The sequence below is a fragment of the Humulus lupulus genome, chromosome 7 (assembly GCF_963169125.1).
Source record: "Humulus lupulus chromosome 7, drHumLupu1.1, whole genome shotgun sequence".
Lineage (NCBI taxonomy): Eukaryota > Viridiplantae > Streptophyta > Magnoliopsida > Rosales > Cannabaceae > Humulus > Humulus lupulus.
Genome location: NC_084799.1, coordinates 206,212,893 through 206,232,686, shown reverse-complemented (window position 1 = coordinate 206,232,686; position 19,794 = coordinate 206,212,893).

The window sequence follows — 19,794 nt, the reverse complement described above, 5'->3', positions numbered from 1 at the left end:
GATGAAGAAGTTTATATGAAACTTCCTCCTGGTTTCAATGTTCGCACTCCTGGTTTGGTTTGTTGCCTCAAGAAGTCTATGTATGGTGTACGACAAGCTCCACGATGTTGGTTTGCTAAGTTAGCTGCTTCTTTGAAGACCTATAGTTTCCTTCAGTCCTATTCACATTATTCTTTGTTTTCTCTACATCAGGGATCGATCCAACTCAATGTCCTTGTATATGTCGATGATATGATTATTTATGGTAATGATGCTTCTGCTATTGATCGTTTCAAGGCCTATTTGCATGAGTGTTTTCATATGAAGATTTGGGTGTCTTGAAGTATTTTCTTGCATTGAGGTAGGTCGAAGTTCAGAGGGCATTTTTCTATGCCAACGCAAATACACTCTTGATATTATTGCCAAACAGCCTTGTTGGGGGCTTGCCCCGCTGGTTTTCCCATTGAGTAGAATCACAATTTGGCTCTAGCCAAAGGTCCTTTGCTGGCTGATCTGGACAAGTATAGACGACTTGTGGGTTGTCTCATTTACTTATCTTTCACACGTCCTGACTTGGTTTATAGAGTTCATATCTCGGCTCAGTTAATGCAACACCCTCGTCAAGATCATTGGGATGCAGCGCTTCGTACGGTTTGCTACTTAAAAGGGTGTCCGGGTCAAGGGCTTATTCTTCGCACTGATTGCGAGTTATCTGTGACAGTCAGAATCCCGTGATCCGTAGGGGGAAATACCGGGTAAAAGCTGTGCAATCCCACATCGCCTGGGGAAGGTCAAGTGTAATGATTCTAAGACTGTGTAGGTATGAGACTACACAGTTGAAGATGACTTGAATGGATTGATGGGTACTACCTATGCCAACAAGATGCATCTTCTTTTCGGTAGCCCATCACTTGAGAACTCCAAAGTTAAGCGTGCTTGACCTGGAAAAATCTCAAGATGGGTGACCTTCTGGGAAGTTTTCCCAGGAAGTGTGCGAGTGAGGACAAAGCACGCTGGAAAGACTCGTGTTGGTTTGCAGGGCCAGTCGTCATTCCAAGAAGCAGCCATGTGTCGTGGGGCATTACAAATGGTATCAGAGCCTTGACCTAGCTGGAAGTGTGGCCGACGGGGACGTCGGACCCCTAAGGGTGGGTGATTGTGACAGTCGGAATCCTATGATCCGCAAGGGAAAATACCGGGTAAAAAGTTGTGCAATCCCACATTGCCTGGGAATGTCAAGTATGATGATTCTGAGACTGTGTAGGTATGGGACTACACAGTTGAAGAGGACTTAAATGGATTTATGGGTACTACCTATGCCAACAAGATGCATCTTCTTTTCGATAGCCCATTATGTGAGAACTCCAAAGTTAAGCGTGCTTGACCTGGAGGAATCTCAAGATGGGTGACCTCTTGGGAAGTTTTCCCAGGAAGCGTGCGAGTGAGGACAAAGCATGCTGGAAAGACTTGTGTTGGTTTGTAGGGCCATTTATCATTCCAGGAAGCAGCCATAGTGACGTGGGGCGTTATATTATCTCTAATAGGTTGGTGTGATTCTGATTGGGCCACTTGCCCTTTGACTCGTCGGTCTCTTACTGGTTGGATTGTGTTTCTTGGTTCTTCCCCGATTTCTTGGAAGACCAAGAAACAACATACGGTTTCTCGATCTTCTACTGAGGCTGGGTATCGTTCTATGGCAGCTATCACTTCGGAGTTAAAGTGGCTCAAAGCCTTGCTTGCGAGTATGGGCGTCACACGTTCGCCCGCCATGCGCTTATACTGTTTTAGTCAATCAACCTTATACAATGCTCAGATTCCTGTCTTTCATGAGCGCACGAAGCATATTGAAGTTGATTGTCATTATGTTCGTGATGCCATTTGTGATGGCATTATTTCTACCACCCATGTTTCCACTGATGATCAACTTGCCGACATCTTCACCAAAGCTTTAGGCAAGTGCAAGTTTTGTATTTACTTCGCAAGTTGGACATTTGTGATCTCCATGCTCCAACTTGAGAGGGGTATCAGGAAATAATTGTAAATAGGCTAATTTTGTATATGTTTAATATGGGCTTAGGCCCTAATCTTAGTACATTAGGTTGTATATATTACCCTAAGGGTGAATTAATCAAATCAATGAAATCAATTATCACAATTTGGCAAATGTTGGTGGGGCATGTTTTTGACAAACCCAAGTTCTAAATCTTGGCCACAAAATTCTCATCTAGGAGAATATTTGTAGTTTTGATATCACGGTGGATGATCGTGTGGTTTGTACCTGTATGGAGATAGTGCAATCCATTGGTTGCTTCAATACAAATCTGGAGCAGTTGCTTCTGTTGGGAAACTACTTATACATGATCTTTATTTATTTTCATGTAGATATAATATTAAACAAATTAATATGAGATAACCTAGAACATGTTTCTAAAATTGAATTCAAAGAGAAACAACGATAAGAATACTTACAATATACGCAGCGAAATAACAGTGTCCTTCCTTCAGTTTCTCTAACCCTTGTATCCTTTTTGTCGTAGAGTATTATCAAGAAACTGAACTATTCTTCTAATTTCTTCACAGTCTTCCAATGTATCCTTAGAATCACCCAGACTAGTGTGGGCAATTCTCAATTCATGAGATAGTTATAGAGAGAAGAAGATAAAAGAACAATAAAAGGCTTAGAAAATGACTTGTGTTTAGAGAGAATCTAAAATCTATTAGAAAACCAGTGTCTGCCGTCTGTCTGACTTCTCTCTAAGCACTCATTTTATAGACTCAATTAGGCCATTTAATTTAATTAAAAATCAATAAAATAATAGCCAATTAGAAGCCCTAGGTCAAAAATATCATGGACTTTAGGCCCGTGAAATTTCCCATTTAATTATAAGCCTATTGAACTTAAAATCAAGACCTGTATTAGTTTTCATTGATTTTATAATTAATTAAATCCTTTATCAAATTAATTATTTATAATTTGAACATTGAATTAAACTTATTTATTAAATTAGATACCAATTTATCTTAATTAATAAATCTGTCATAATTTCTCTTTTCTTCTCAAAATTACATAACTCAGTGAAACTATCCAAAATTGATCTAATCAACTTTGATAATTCTAATTGATAATTAAATCAATTAATTGAGACTATCTAGATGATTTTATCCAAGGTACAATGGGGACCATGGGCCTATGAAATCAAGCTCAAATAAGTTATCATAAATCTAACAAATAAATTTACTAACTAATTCCTCGTGACTCCACTATAGACTTGGAATTGCACTCTTGAATTCATAGAACGCTCTATAACAAATATAGGTATGCTATTAATTATCCATTATTACAACCATAATCGTTACTCAATCCTCTATAGACGGTCTACAATGAGATGAGACTAAAATACCGTTTTACCTCTCATTGTATTTTATCATTAAAACACTTAGTTCCTTGTAAATGATATTTCAGTAAACTAATATTAATTACTGAAATGAGATCTCAATCATTTAACACCTTGAACCAAACTAAAAGGAAACCATCATTTCACTTCTTCATCAGAAGTTATAGATGTTCATATCTATGATTAACACTCCCACTCAATTATACTACCGAATTCCCAAGATGTAAGTATAGGCTAGTCCGTAGGGTAAGCTGGTAACGAACACGTCAAAGAACTCAAATAATACAATCAGTTAGAATACTAACCACTCAGAATTGAAATTGAATTGACCTATGCTCAACTATATGATATGACTAGAATAGATAATAGCGATATGTTTACTTATCCTTTCAACTGTCAATATCGGTTCAGTCCGATGTAACAAATACATCCGATCTTATCTACTTTGCTAATGTTCTGGAAAGAACATAACACTACAATGTGTAAGTAGATCATATCGTAGATTGGTAAGTCAGTGTAAATCCTATGCACTGACTAATCTTAAGACTAACTTATTTTGAACATATAATCATATTTATATTCCACTGTGATTACGTCACTATAAATAAGATTAGCTATATGCTCGGGATTTAATAGAAGTTTATATTAAACAAATAATCATGAAAATAAAACATGTGAGCAAAGTGATTGACCAAGTCAAAAAATGATTTCTATTCTTTTATTGATAATAAATGAGATTACAAAGAAATTGAGTTTTAATTAAGGCATAAAACCCCAACAGCTTCCACGTTAGAGGTGGGGTTTCAGTGTTGTAGAGATTGTCACGAAGGGTCCCATGGGCCATGTACTCGTATGAGAGGATCATCTCACGGTTGTCGTTGCAGTAACTAGTGAGAGAAAGACAAGATGGCGGTGGCGGAGATGAGATAACAACTCCATCTCGGACTTGAGCTCTTGAATACACGTTACTGTAATGCCCCAAATTTCCTAATAAGGTTTAGGACCTTGATTAGGAGGCCGGGAGGGCCATAATTGATTTATTATGTTATTAAATGATTATATGCATGTTTATGTGAATTATATTATTATATGATGATAAATGCATGCATATGGGTCTACATTTAATTATAAGGGCGTTTTGGTAATTTGGGCTGTTGAGGGCGTGATTGTGTATTTTCATGCATGTGGGTGAATTATAAATAATACCACATTATATGTGGATTGGTTTGAGCCATTCGGCATGAGACGATCATGAAATGCAATTTTTCGGTCTAGACATAACGGAGTTAGTTCGGGGCTCAGAGTGAGTCTCGGGGTAATTTGGTGATTAGAACATTGCCGGGAATTAAAGGGTAACAGGATATGAATTATTGGTATTTGAGAATATTGAGAATAACGGGAATTGAAGGGCGTTAATTATGATTAATGAGATAGGTAGGAAATGACAATTTTGCCCTTGGTGACTGTTAAGGGTTTTAATTAGACTTAGGGGCAATATGGTCTTTTCACCCTAAGGTTGTATTTAGCCATTAGATGGATGTGGAAGGTTAAACCAAAACAGAGCATGTTTAATGCCCAAACGTGACTTCCACTTATCGATAGTCGTAGTATAGATGGGCGGTCGATTCCACAAGGAGGTAAACAAACAAAGTTAATCAATAAATAAATGATAGAGATAAGTAATATTCCTAAAATAGAATAAGTGATATTTTTTTTGTTTTTGAGATGTATAGATTAGAAATAAAGATAGAATAAAGTGTGATGTAACAATAGGTAACAAGTAGGAAGGATCAAGAGTCACCAATATGCATACTTATTTATTTGGATCTTTGATTCACAAAAGTTACACAAATGAGAAGTTCACATCCTAACTATTCATTTGGAAGATTTAACATTGAAGCACAAATATGTTTTACAAAAATGTATTCAAGTGATTATTATTCTTTACCATGGAAATATGAGATAAATCTTATAAGAAATCTAAAAATGACATTATACCATTGGCAATAATGCAATAAAAGATTCGACATAAAACCTAACACAAATATTACTTTTACTATTTATAAAATACATAGAAAGAGCATGACTAATTCTATATAGATTTTAGCAAAAGTAAATATATATGAATGAGATGGAGAAAATGATAAAGATATTATTTATATTATTTTCATTAATTTGATAATACATAGAAAGTGCTTGACAAAATCTATATACTATTAGTAAACATAAATATAGATAACAAGATGAAGAAATAGAGATGAAAGGAAATAAATCACTCAAATATATAAACTTTAAGCACATAGTGAATCAAATATACCAAATAAAGTCATAGTGCACATATGATCATCCTAACCTTCCTAAGAAGGTTAACTATTATGCTAGACATCCTCATGAAATTTTAGAGAGAAAATATGAGAGATGAGACTAAAATTTGTTAGAGTTTTGTACCTAAAAATTACATAGAAAATGTGAAGAAAGAATCCCTATTTATAGAGGGAGAAAAGGACTACAAAGAAATTAAACAACAAAATGGGGTTTACAAAATAATTCTGAAATATTAATATAAAATATAATTTTGAAAAAATCAAATCTTTATATAAATATTAACCTAGTTATTTTGGTGTATGGTCAAAATACTCTTTTTAAAAAACACCAAAAAAGATGAGCTTTAAAGCTCAAAATGACAATGTGCATGGCCCAAGGTGCATGAAAGGTTGGGCCAAAGGTGGTTGGTTGGGAGCTAGTCCATTGACCCAGTTGAGCCAATGAGGGCAAGCCACGTCAACAGGGGAGCTGAAGGAAAAGGGCTGCTGGCGTTGGGCTTGCTTCGGACTGGGCTTGTTGTGTTGGGTGAGGCATTGGCTGCTAGGGAGCATGGATGAAGCTACGTTGGGCCTGCTGGAACTGATGCGTTGGGCTGCATTTGGGCCTTGGAGGCTGGGAGTTGGAGGCTGAAGGAGGAGCTGGGACGTGTGGTGTTGCTGGAAGGAGCCAGATGGGAAGTGAGCTACTGGACAGGTGGCGCGTGGAGAGGCCGCCAGGTGGCGCGCTGGGGAAGGGAAAAAGGAGCTGGGGTGCTGGGCCGAATTCTGGGCCTATTTTTGGGCTTCAAAAATGCCATTTTTTAATTGATTTTCAGATTCATCACTTTATTTCTTCTTTCCTTTTATTTATTCCAAAATGCAACTTTAATTCCTACAAAATAACAATAAATTAAATCATAATCAAATATTTTCATTTATAAAATAAATCATATTAGTTCCATGAAAATATTAATTAAAAATTAATTTATTTTGACTATTAAAATCAATAAATGTGTATTTTTCACCACTAATCAGAGCACCACTTCCTCCTTCAAACCGTTCATCATTTTCTCTTCCTCCTCCTTCTTCCTTTCAATTTTTGAGAGCCAATTTAAGGATCCAAGCTAGGAGAGCAAGGCTTGAGGGCTTAGGACCTTGGTTCAACCATTGAAGGAGATCTAAATCAAGCTTGAGGTAAGATTACATCCATGGATTTAAGCTATACTATGTTTTTCAAGTAAGTTTTCAGTTGAGAATTTGAGGTGTTAGTTGTGAGAATTCATGGAAGTTTTTGAGTTTGATTGCTTGGGTTTTGATGAGGGTGTGATGTAGATGAAGTTTAGGGATTGAATTTGATGTTTGGGTGAAGTTTGGGATTGGTTTGGATGCTTGGTTTTCAAGGGAGGTTGCAAGGGGGAAGACCAAAATTTTCTTTGGTCTGCTGATGGCGCCCCAGCGCTATGCAGGGCAGGAATTGGGCTTCTCTAACTTTGGGGCAGCGCCCCAGCACCACTAGGCAGCGCCCCAGCGCTAATGCAATTTCCAGCAAACATATTTTTGGGGTTTTGGATGATTTTGGGGGCTCGGGGGATGGTTCCACTACCCTATTTGGGTGATTAAGAGTCCCGAGAGTGCGGGATGGATCCCGGGAGTGAGGTTTTAGATTATAAACCTTTTTATGATTTATTTTATTGATGGGATTCCATATTTGGTTATGACTAGGTGACCGCTAAAGGATCAAATGATTGATCATTCTCAAGGGTCGTTCTTTTACTAACTCTTGCTCGAACCCGAGGTAAGAAAACTGCACCCTGTGTATATGACATGCATGGTTATTCTTGATGTTTAAATGTGACATGCATGGTTATTGTTTAGGCATGTCAAGTGATTAAATGTGATGCAGGCGTTGCACGAGAAACATGTGATTAAGGCATGCCATGATTATTGAATATGAGATTGTTCAGAGCTTGAGTCTCTGTGTTTATGCATAATCCTAATTATGCTAGCAATTGTTAAGTAAGCATGCTGAATGCCTTGTATTAAGATATTTGACATATGATATATGTTTGGTAGCATTGCTTACTTGTGTATGGCACTGACTAGTCAGGGTCGGCACTGGTCGCGTATTACTGACTTAAGAGTCGGAAAATGGCATAAGCGTCATGAACGCAGGGCTGATAAAAGATTAAATCTAATCGATATCAGCGTTGAATGACTCTGGGAGCATTGATGCTGGACCGACCCTAAGGTCGATGAAAATTATAAGCGCTTGACTAGTCTAGGTCTAGTTACTCAGAGCCAGGGCCAAAGGCCTAGGTGACTGTTTGTCACATGGCTAGGGAGCAGAATCCCATGGTTGTGACTCTATGGTCATGCGTGTGACGCCCCACATCACTATGGATGCTTTCTGGAATGACGACTGGCCCTACTAACCAAGACAAGTCTTTTCAGCGTGCTTTGTCCTCACTCGCACACTTCCTGGGAAAACTTCCCAGGAGGTCACCCATCCCTAGATTACTCCAGGCCAAGCACGCTTAACCATGGAGTTCTTAAGTGATGGGCTACCGAAAAGAAGATGCACCTTCCTGATATAGGTAGTACCCATCAATCCATTTAAGCCCTCTTCAACTGTGTAGTCCCATACCTACACAGTCTTAGAATCATGACACTTGACCTTCCCCAGGCGGTGTGGGATTACACAGCTTACCTGGTCTTTCCCCTTACGGATCACGAGATTCTGACTGTCACAATGCGATAGGTTATATTGGTGACTAGCTCATCGAACACCTATCTTGTTTAAGCTAGTGAAATGATCACTTATCTACAAAACCCCGGTGACCCTATCGTCACATGGCTAAAAGGAACGGAACCCACCTTAGTGACTTTTACAACTGTCACTCTTCTACTCAGGGCTATAAGCTCGGTATGGTTACCGAAACCACCAGTGTGAACTCAAGAGGGCAGGATTCCTTATCCTGGATACCCATCATTATGTGAACTTATTTGCCTGCTTGAATAGGGCTATATTTTCTAGGCATGTGCCTTATGATTTAATGACATGTTATTACTGTTCATAAGCATATTGAGTTTTCTTGCTGGCCTTCGGCTCACGGGTGCTATGTGGTGCAGGTAAAGGCAAAAGAAAGCTGGACCATCTTTGAGTTGGAGAGCTTAGGTGACGATGTCTACATATGCGGCTGCTCGACTGCCACAACCGAGGGTTGAAATAGGAACTAGGGTTAAACCCGGTTTTGCCGCTTAGATCGGCTGGTTGTAAATATTTTCTTGTAATAGACCTTTAAATTATATTTTTGGGATCCCAATGTATACAGTAAACGTTCTAATGAAATGTTATATCTTAACCAAAATTTTTAATCCCTAAACCGCTAATCATACTTAGTTACACGATTTTGGCCAAATGACTCGATTAGCGAGTTTAGCACTGTTTATAAGGCACACCGTAACGGTCCCTGGAGTTTAGGGCGTTACAGTTACCAAATCCTCCAATCCCAATAATGAAAATGTCTTGGAAATTGTTTGTGGTAGCTATGATCTCAACCAATGAAATATAACGACAACGATCAACAGGCAACTCGGTCTTATTTATTGACTTAGTAGTGGTTAAAGCAATTTGGCAGAACTGTTTGACTTTTCTTCTTCTCCGAAGAATCAACAAGCCAATGAGTGATAGTGTAAGTACTACACTGGAAACTATACCGGAAACTATTCCAACAATTGATGTTCGATTTTTTTTCTTAATCTGGTCTAGATTAGGTACGGCTAAGTTCCCACTTGTATCGTTCAATTTTTAAGATTTCTATACCATTTAAGATTGCATCAATGTACTTAGTTTTCCAATCTTCTGGCCATGCATGCAGAGCAATAGAGAGGTTTCTTCGTCTCTTCTCACCTCCTATTTTCACAGCCATTAATACGATGTAGTCCCTATAATAAGGAACATATTAACCACCACTCTATTCTACCACATCTGAAGCCTTTTCAACTGTCTGATGCAGCATAACTATACTAAATATTCGATCACTAGCTGACTTAATCACATATAATGAAATCCTACATCCACAGGGAATTCCCATGTAAGATTGTATTTTATATTTAATTCTCTTCTAGGACCCATAGACCGAGCGACTTGATAGACCATGTCAGGTGTGATGTAGTCTGAGATTTTCTTAAACATAAGTTGGATATCGTTTCTCATAACTGGTAGAACATTTAACATTTTCGAGTCCTTCGCCAGATAAGAACTATATTCTCTTTCCATGCCCTCCCAACGATGGAAGAAACCACCCTCATCTGGTGAGAGAAATCTCTTAAAGTCACCACCAACTTTAATAGTTCTAGAATTTCCTAGAGATAATATAATAGCTAGATGTTTCTAGCATTTTGGGTCAAGCCCATTGAAATATTAGTTTATCTAAGATGTCTAGAAAATGGTCATGCTTTGTAGAAGCTTCAAGAGTTTTTAGTCATGGAATTTGCTAGAAATTTCTAGCATATAATAGTCGGTTATGGCAACCTACTTTAGAACAATATAAGTAGGGACTTTGGGTCCCTTACAAGTGTGTCCAAGTTGTAGCAAAGTGTGTGTCCAAAAGTGAGTACACAAAGTATTCCAAAAGTGTGAGTCTAAGTGAGTACTATATAAGTATGTGTAAAGAGTATGAGAGAAGTCATTAGTGAGTGCTTCAAAATAAAGTGTGAAAGTATTTAGTGTGTGTTGTGGTCAAATATTGTATTCAAGTATTGATGTAATTACTTTTGTAATAATAAAGTAATTACGTTTTCACGTGTTGTGGTGTTCAACAAAATGTTCCTCCAACATTGACTCGATACACATTCTCCATAGCAGTGTTCTTATTGAACATATACACACAGAGTAGTACAAATCGGCGGGCATGGTTACAATTTCGATACCATTGAGAAATTCTATTGTAAGGTGTGAATTTTATGATCAGGTCCAAAGTCTCTACAACCAAGCAAAATTCTTTCACTAATTTGTCTCCTCTGTGAAGACCACTAGTTTTGAGGGAAACTTTGAAGTTTCTTAGTAAGGTGTATTGACCTGCTCTGACGGAGAAGAAGGCGTTGGAGGTATCAAAGTCTTTGTATTTGGTTGAGGAGAAATGGATTCTGATGAACTTTAGGCCATATGTAGTTACTAGTAGTGTAGGTGAGTTGGTAGTGGGAGAACCGAGCTATTGTGTATGGAACTTGGTCCAATGATGAGTTGACAACCTCTGTATACATGGATTGGATATTTTTAGCTTCTGATAAGGGAAATAACATTGAGTTGATGTCTCCATTCCATGTCCGGCGACCTCCTGTGCTGTTTCTGGATGAGCCACAGTGGATGGATATGTCCCCACGGTCAGAGTATGTTATGGCGTTGAGGAGAAAGAACAAGTATGAAGCAAGAAAAATCATTTGTGGTTTATGGAAAAGGGAAGAAATTGTTAATTTTTTTCTTCTTTAATTTTTGTAGTAGTATATATATATATTTTTAATTAAGAAGTGAAAGTGGTGGTGTGTTGCATTGCTACAATAATAGTCAATAGTCCAAAGTCTATAAATTTCACAGTTCTTCCTATGGCAAATGTTGAATTACAACAACAAGATTCCCTACAATCAAGTTAAATACAACCAAGAACAACAAAGAAAATGCTAGAAACTTCAATCTAACAACAATAAAGAAATTAAAACAGTAAGAACACCAAAATTATTCTGGTTCGGATAAAAAATACTGATCCTACATCCAGCTGAGCATCATCATCAAGATCCATTATCAAAACAGTATCAATATACACCCTCTCACAGTCAAAATCTTGATCAATCTTCCTCACAGTGCAAGAATCTCTCTTCTCTATTTCCCTTATACCTGATTACACCCTGGTTCTCACTTTATATCAATCACAGTTATGAGAACCCAATTTCTCTCAAGCTTTCTTTCTCTCAGAGTGAAAAATACGCGTGTCTTATTACATTCACAAAAATAAAATAAAATAGTCAGCTATATATATATAAGTGTAACGCCCCACTACCCCAGGGACTGTTACGGTGAGCATTTAAACTGTAACGCCCTAACTCCAGGGACCGTTACGGTACACATTTTAAACAGTGCTAAACTCGCTAATCGAGTCATTTGGCCATAATCGTGTAACTAAGTATGATTAGCGGTTTAGGGATTAAAATTTTTGGTTAAGATATAACGTTTCACTAAAACGTTTACTATATACATTGGGATCCCAAAATATAATTTAAAGGTTAATTATAAGAAAATATTTACAACCAGCCATTCTAAGCGGCAAAACAGGGTTCAACCATAGTTCCTCTTTCAACCCTCGGCCGTGGTGGTCGAGCAGTCGCATATGTACATATCGTCACCTAAGCTCTTCAACTCAAGCATGGTCAAACTTTCTTTTGCCTTTACCTGCACCACATAGCACCCGTGAGCCGAAGCCCTGCAAGAAAACTCAATATGCTCATGAACAGTAATAATATGTCATCAGATCATAAAGTGCATGCCTAGCAATAACAACCTTAATCACGCATGCAAATAAGTTCACGAAATGTTGAGTATAAAACATCAACCGATGATCATAATAATCATCCAGGGTTTTTTGTAACGCCCCAACTCCAGGGACCTCTACAGTGCACATTGCAAACAGTGCTAAACTCGCTAACCGAGTTGTTTGGCCATAAACGTGTAACTAAGCATGATTAGCGGTTTAGGGGTTAAAAACTTTAGTTAAGATATAACGTTTCACTAGAACATTTACTGTATACATTGGGATCCCAAAAATATAATCTCAGAGTTTATTACAAGAAAGTGTTTACAACAGGCCGTTCTAAGCGGCAAAACATGGTTCAGCCCTAGTTCCACTTTCAAACCTCGCCCAAGTATTGGTCGAGCAGCTGCATATGTACACATCATCACCTAAGCTCTCCAACTCAAGGATGGTCCAACTTCCTTTTTCCTTTACCTGCACCACAAAGCACCCGTGAGCCGAAGCCCAGCAAGAAAACTCATATGCTCATAAATAGTCATATCATGATATCAAATCATATCTGGCATGCCTAGCATTCATAGCTCTACTCAGCATGCAAATGAATTCAAACAGATGCTGGAGTATCCAGGACAAGAAGTTCTGGCCTTCTGATTGGAGGACTATCAAGTCAATCCTAATCAGATGAGTGTCGTAACACTAGAGGTTCCGATAAACCATGCTGAGTGACAAACAAGCAAGTCACTGGGGCCTCAGTGCCCAAGCCATGCATATGATGATCAAAATGATCATGCAGAGCTCATGGCTCTGATCAGATGAGTGAATATCACTTGAGGTTCTAGTAAACCATACTGAGTGACTGTCAACCAGGTCACTAGGGGCCCAGTGCCCATTTCCTGCAATGGCTCTACATGTCTAGCCTTTGGCTAGATAAATGCTTGTTTATGTTCATCAAACTTGAGGTCGGTCCTGCATTAATGCTCTTTGAGTCATTCAATGCAGAGGGTCGATTAGGTCCAATCGACATAGCTTGCACTACACACTAGGGTTGTCATAACTAGTGAGTTAGCACAATGTGACCAGTGCCCAGTACCACTGCTGAACCTGACTAATGAGTCACAGCTTCACAGTTGATACTAACACCTTTGCCAATTCTGACTAATGAGTTAATCCTGTGTGACCAGTGCCCAGTACCACTGCTGAACTTGACTAATGAGTCACAGCTTCACAGTTGATACTAGCACCTTTGCCAAATCTGACTAATTAGTCAGTACCATGCATAGGTAAGCAATGCTATCAATGTGTATCATATGCCAATTATCCAAGAGTAGGGCATTCAGCATGCTTACTAAACAGTTGCTAGCATAATTATGATCATGCACAAACTCAGAGACTCAAGCTCTGGCAAATCTCATATTCATCATTCATGGCATGCCCTAATCACATGTTTCTCGTGCATCACATACATCACACTTAATCATCCAGCATGCCTCAGTGATAATCATATGCAAATGGGCAAGATCGCCAAGCATTCATTATGCTATCAATGTTTACATTTAAACATCCAACATGCATCAATCATAGCCATGCATGTCACACATGGGGTGCAGTTTTCTTACCTTGGGTTTGAGCGAGAATTAATAAAAGAAACGACCTTTGAGAACGATCAGCTTTTAGTCCTTTAGTGGTCACCTAGTCATAACCAAACATATAGGATACCATTAATAAAAATGACCAACATAGGTTCCCAAACCAATATCTAGCCTCCGGGACATCAATCCACACTTAACCGGGTAGTAGGATCAACCCTGAGGCCTATGGCAAGCATCCCTAAGTCAAAAACCCTATTCTAGCCAAATCTGCCCTGATGGGCCGCGGCTCACCATAACCATGCCGTGGCTCACCCTCAGATAGCGGCAAAATCTTGCCCAGAAGCACACTCAGGCCGCAGCACGCCATAGCCAGGCCGTGGCACATTACGCAAACCAGCAACAGTCAGATTTTTCTCCCCTGCGTTTTCCTCGAAACCAACCATTCAAACCAATCCCAAACCTCAACCTAACATCCAATTTAACCACTAAACATTATCCACAACTCACCCTCATCAAAACCCAAGCTAGACACCATCCAAACTTCCATTAATTCCCAACTAACACATCAAAATCACAAGCTGAAACTTAAAAGAAAACAGAGTATAATCAGACTTTCATGGCTGAGTTTCCTTACCTCAAGCTTGGTTTTCAATCCCCTTCAATGGCTGAATCAAGTCCTTAAGCCCAAACCTTGATTTCCTAGCTTGTTCCTTCAAATTGGCTCTCAAAATTCCAAAGGAAGAAAGAAGGGAAATGGTGTACGGCAAAGAGAGAAGGATGAGGATGATGATGCTCTGTTTTGGTTCTGTTTTAATTCCAAATGCTTCTACAGCCAGCAGCCAATTTAAGTCATACAAATCCAGCCCTAAATGACCAAAATACCCCTAAGTCACTTAAAGCCTCTAAAACCACTTCAAGGGTAAAATTGTCCTTTCCAACCTATACCGTTAATCATAATTAACGCTCTCCAATTCCCGCTATTCTCAATATTCTCAAATACCAATAAATCACATCCCAATACCCTTTAATTCCCGGTAATGTTCTAATCATCAAAGTGACCCCGAGACTCACCCCGAGCCCCAAACTTAGACCCGTTATGACTAGACCGAACACTTACATTCCCATGATCGTCTCATGCCGAATAGCTCGAACCAATCCACATATAATGTGGTAAAATTATAATTCACCCATATGCATAAAATTACACAATCACGCCCCCAACGACCAAATTACCAAAATGCCCTTGCATTTAAAATATGAGCCCATATGCATGCATTCACCATCATATAATAATGTAATTCACATAAACATGCCTAAACCTTATTAGGAAATTTGGGGCATTACATTTTTAGCCCTAAATAGAAGAGTGACAGTTGTAAGAGTCACTAAGGTGGGTTCCGTTCCCATTAGCCATGTGACGATAGGGTCACCTGGGCTTTACAAATAAGTGATCCTTTCACTATCTTAAACAAGATAGGTATTTGATGACATAGTCACCAACATAATCCTACCGAGTGACCATAGAGTCACTACTGTGGGTACCGCTCCCTTAGCCATGTGACAAAACAGTCACCTAGACCTTTGGCCCTGGCTCTGAGTAACTAGTCATAGACTAGACAAGCGCTTTTAGTTTTCATCGAACTTAGGGTCAGTCTGGCATTAATACTCATATTGAGTCATCTAATGCAGATATTGATTAGATCTAATCTTTTATCGACTCTGCGTTCATGACGCTTATGCCGTTTCTAGCTCTTAGGTCAATAACACGCAACCAATGCCAATCCTGAATAGTCAGGGCCACACACAAGTAAGCAATGTTACCAAACATATATCATATGTCAAATATCCAACACAGGGCATCCAACATGCTTACTTAACAATTAATAGCATAATTAGGATCATGCACAATCACAGAGACTCAAGCTTTGAACAGTCTCATATTCAATATTCATGGCATGCCCTAATGCAACATCATGGAACTTTGCTGCAGCAACAGCAAGTCAGAGAGCAACCTGAATTTTGATGTTGCAACATCATGGAACTTTGCTGCAGCAACAGCCAAGTTAGAGAGCAAGCTCAATATGATGCTACATCACTCAAACTTTTCAACCCCTTTTTAATTCCATTTTTTTCTGCAACCATAAGCACATTAAACCATCAAAATCCGATGTTCCAAAGAAATATATTATATACATACATATATATATTTTTCATATATTTCTTGTCTTCTCCTTTTTTTATATATATATATATATAATCTACATCTATATAAAACTTGGGTTGCTCTACAATTAAATCTCAAAGTTCCACAGCAACCCGAGTTTTTACATATTCTTCAAGGATCCTCCAAGGAGATTGAGCACTTGTTTCGCTCAACCTCACCTCCCCCATAATGCTTGATCCTTTGGCCATTAACCTTGAATTCCCTTCCGGAGCCTTCTTCATGCAATTCCACTGCTCCATAAGGATGCACCTTAACCACCAAGAATGGGCCCGACCATCTTGACTTGAGCTTGCCTGGGAATAGTTTCAAACGCAAGTTAAACAACAAAACTCGCTGGCCTTCTTCGAACACCCTTGGCTGAATATGCTTGTCATGCCACCTTTTTGTTTTCTCTTTGTAAAGTTTGGCATTTTCATAAGAGAATAATCGCATCTCTTCCAATTCATTTAACTGCAACATTCTCTTTTCTCCGGCAAGTTGCAAGTCCATGTTGAGTGTTTGAATAGCCCAATAAACACGGTGCTCAAGTTCCACTGGCAGGTGACATGCCTTTCCAAATACCAACCGATATGGTGACATCCCCAATGGTGTCTTGAAAGCTGTTCTATAAGCCCACAATGCGTCATCTAATCTCTTGGACCAATCCTTGCGGTTGGGACTCACCACTTTCTCAAGGACACTTTTTATCTCTCTATTAGACAACTCAGCTTGCCCATTAGTTTGGGGATGGTAAGCAGTAGCTATCTTGTGCCTCACATCATATTTAGCCAATAAGTTAGCCAACACTTTGTTCACAAAATGAGTCCCCTCATCGCTAATGATTGCCCTTGGAGTGCTAAAACGAGTGAAAACATTCTTCTGTAAGAACCTCATGACAACTTTAGCATCATTAGAGGGAGAGGCAATTGCTTCCACCCATTTTGAAACGTAATCCACAACTACCAAAATGTACAAGTAGCCATAAGATGGAGGGAAAGGGCCCATAAAATCGATACCCCACACATCGAACAATTGAACTTCAAGAACATTAGTTAAGGGCATCTCATTCCTTCTGGAAATATTACCAACCCTTTGGCATCGATCACACCTCAACACAAAAGCATGAGCATCTTTGAATAAGGAAGGCCAAAAGAACCCACATTGAAGTACCTTAGATGCGGTGCACGATCCCCCAAAATGACCACCACAAGGTGAAGAGTGACAATGATGCAGGATATCCTCCATCTCTTGCTCGGAAACACACCTCCTAATCATGTGGTCGGCACATTGTTTGAACAAGAATGGCTCCTCCCAAAAATAATGCCTCACGTCATGCAAAAACTTCTTCTTTTGTTGGCTTGTCAAATCCGGAGGCAACAATCCACTAACCAAGTAATTAGCAAAATCCGCAAACCAAGGAACAACATGAGAGTGGTTGACCTCAAACAATTGCTCATCTGGAAATGCCTCTTTGATGGGCACTAGAACACTGGATCCTTTTTCACCTTCCACTCTTGTCAAATGATCCGCCACTTGATTATCGACTCCCTTCCTGTCTTGAATTTCCACATGAAACTCTTGAAGTAAAAGCACCCATCTAATTAAACAAGGCTTGGCATCCTTTTTCTCAATCAAGTGCTTTATAGCGGAGTGATCTGTGTATACTATTACTTTGGTGCCCACCAAATAAGCCCGAAACTTGTCAAAGGCAAAGACAATAGCCAAGAGTTCCTTTTTCGTCACTGTATAATTAAGTTGAGCACCTGTCAAAGTGCGGCTAGCATAATAAATGGAGTGAAATATCTTGCTTCTTCGCTGCCCCATAACAACTCCCACTGCATAGTCGCTAGCGTCACACATTAATTCAAAAGGCAAGTCCCAATCTGGAGCTACAATTATTGGTGCTGAAATCAATCTCTCTTTCAACTCTTCAAAGGCTTTCAAACATGCTTCATCAAAGTGGAATGACGCCTCTTTCTCCAATAGGTTGCAGAGAGGCTTATAGACCTTGGAGAAATCTTTTATGAATCGCCTATAGAACCCGGCATGCCCAAGAAAGCTTCTAATATGCTTCACCGAAGTAGGAGGGGGGAGTTTCTCAATAACTTCAATCTTAGCTCGGTCAACTTCAATTCCTTGCCTTGATATCTTGTGGCCCAAAACAATACCTTCCTTAACCATAAAATGACATTTTTCCCAATTAAGAACAAGGTTTGTTTCTTCACATCTTTGCAAAACCTTGGTCAAGTTTCTCAAGCAATTGTCATATGAATCACCGAAAACAGAGAAGTCATCCATGAATACCTCTAGGAACTACTCCACCATGTCAGTGAAAATAGCCATCATACATCTCTGAAATGTGGCAGGTGCGTTACATAGACCAAAAGGCATCCTTCGAAATGCGAAAGTACCATAGGGACAAGTGAAAGTTGTCTTGTGCTGATCCTCTGGAGCGATTGCAATCTGATTGTAACCAGAGTAGCCATCTAGAAAACAATAGCACTCTCTCCCTGCAAGTCTGTCTAACATCTGATCAATGAAGGGAAGAGAGAAGTGATCTTTTCGAGTAGCCTTGTTCAATTTTCTATAGTCCATGCAAATTCGCCACCCTGTCACGGTTCTAGTTGGAATTATCTCATTGTCTTCATTTTCCACTACTGTAATCCCACCTTTCTTTGGTACACACTGAACAGGATTGAGCCATGAGCTGTCAGAGATGGGATAAATAATACCTGCATCAAGCCACTTGATAATCTCCTTTTTCACCATTTCTTTCATGATAGGATTTAGCCTTCTTTGCCCTTCAATAGACCCTTTTTCATTGTTTTCTAATAGAATGTTATGCATGCATAGAGAAGGACTAATGCCCTTTATGTCTGCAATGGTCCACCCAATGGCCTTCTTGAACTTCCTCAATACATCCAGCAACTTTTCTTCTTGCTCCATACTTAACTCAGCTGAAACAATCACAGGTAAGGTGGGAGACTTACCCAAATAGGCATATCTTAAATGTGAGGGTAAAGCTTTTAATTCCAACTCTGGAGGCTCTTCCACTGATGGTTTAGGGGCTGCAAAAGACCTTGAAGAGAGCTCCAAAGATTCAAAATGCTTTCTTGTATGCAATCCTTGTGAGCTAGCTTCTAGCCAAGCCAAGTATTCATCCTCATCCTCTGCATGTGAATCAAACATCAAGAGTTTCTCTAGAGGATAATCAAAATTGTTTTCTAATTCCTTTGAAGCCAAAGAATCTACCACTGAAACCACAGAACACTCTTCGACCTCATCTGGAAATCTCATAGCCTTGAAAACATTGAAAGTCACCTGTTCATTTTGAACCTCATAGTAAGTTCACCCTTCTGCACATCAATCAAAGTTCTACCAGTAGCCAGAAAAGGCCTCCCGAGAATGATTGGTACCTCCCTGTCTGCCTCATAATCCAACACAATAAAATCAACTGGGAAAATGAACTTATCAACTTTTACCAAGACATCCTCAATCTTCCCATATGGATAAGCAAGACATCTATCTGCAAGTTGTAGAGTCACTGTGGTAGGTCGGACCTCACCAATCCCCAATTGTCTATACACAGACATAGGCATCAGATTTATACTGGCACCTAAGTCACATAATGCCATGCCACAATAAGAGTTACCAATGGTACATGGAATGGTGAAGCTCCCAGGATCTTTCATCTTCGGTGGTAGCTTGTTTTGCAAGAATGAGCTACATTCCTTGGTAAGAGCCACTGTCTCAAATTCTCCTAACCTTCTCTTCCTTGTAAGAATATCTTTCATGAATTTT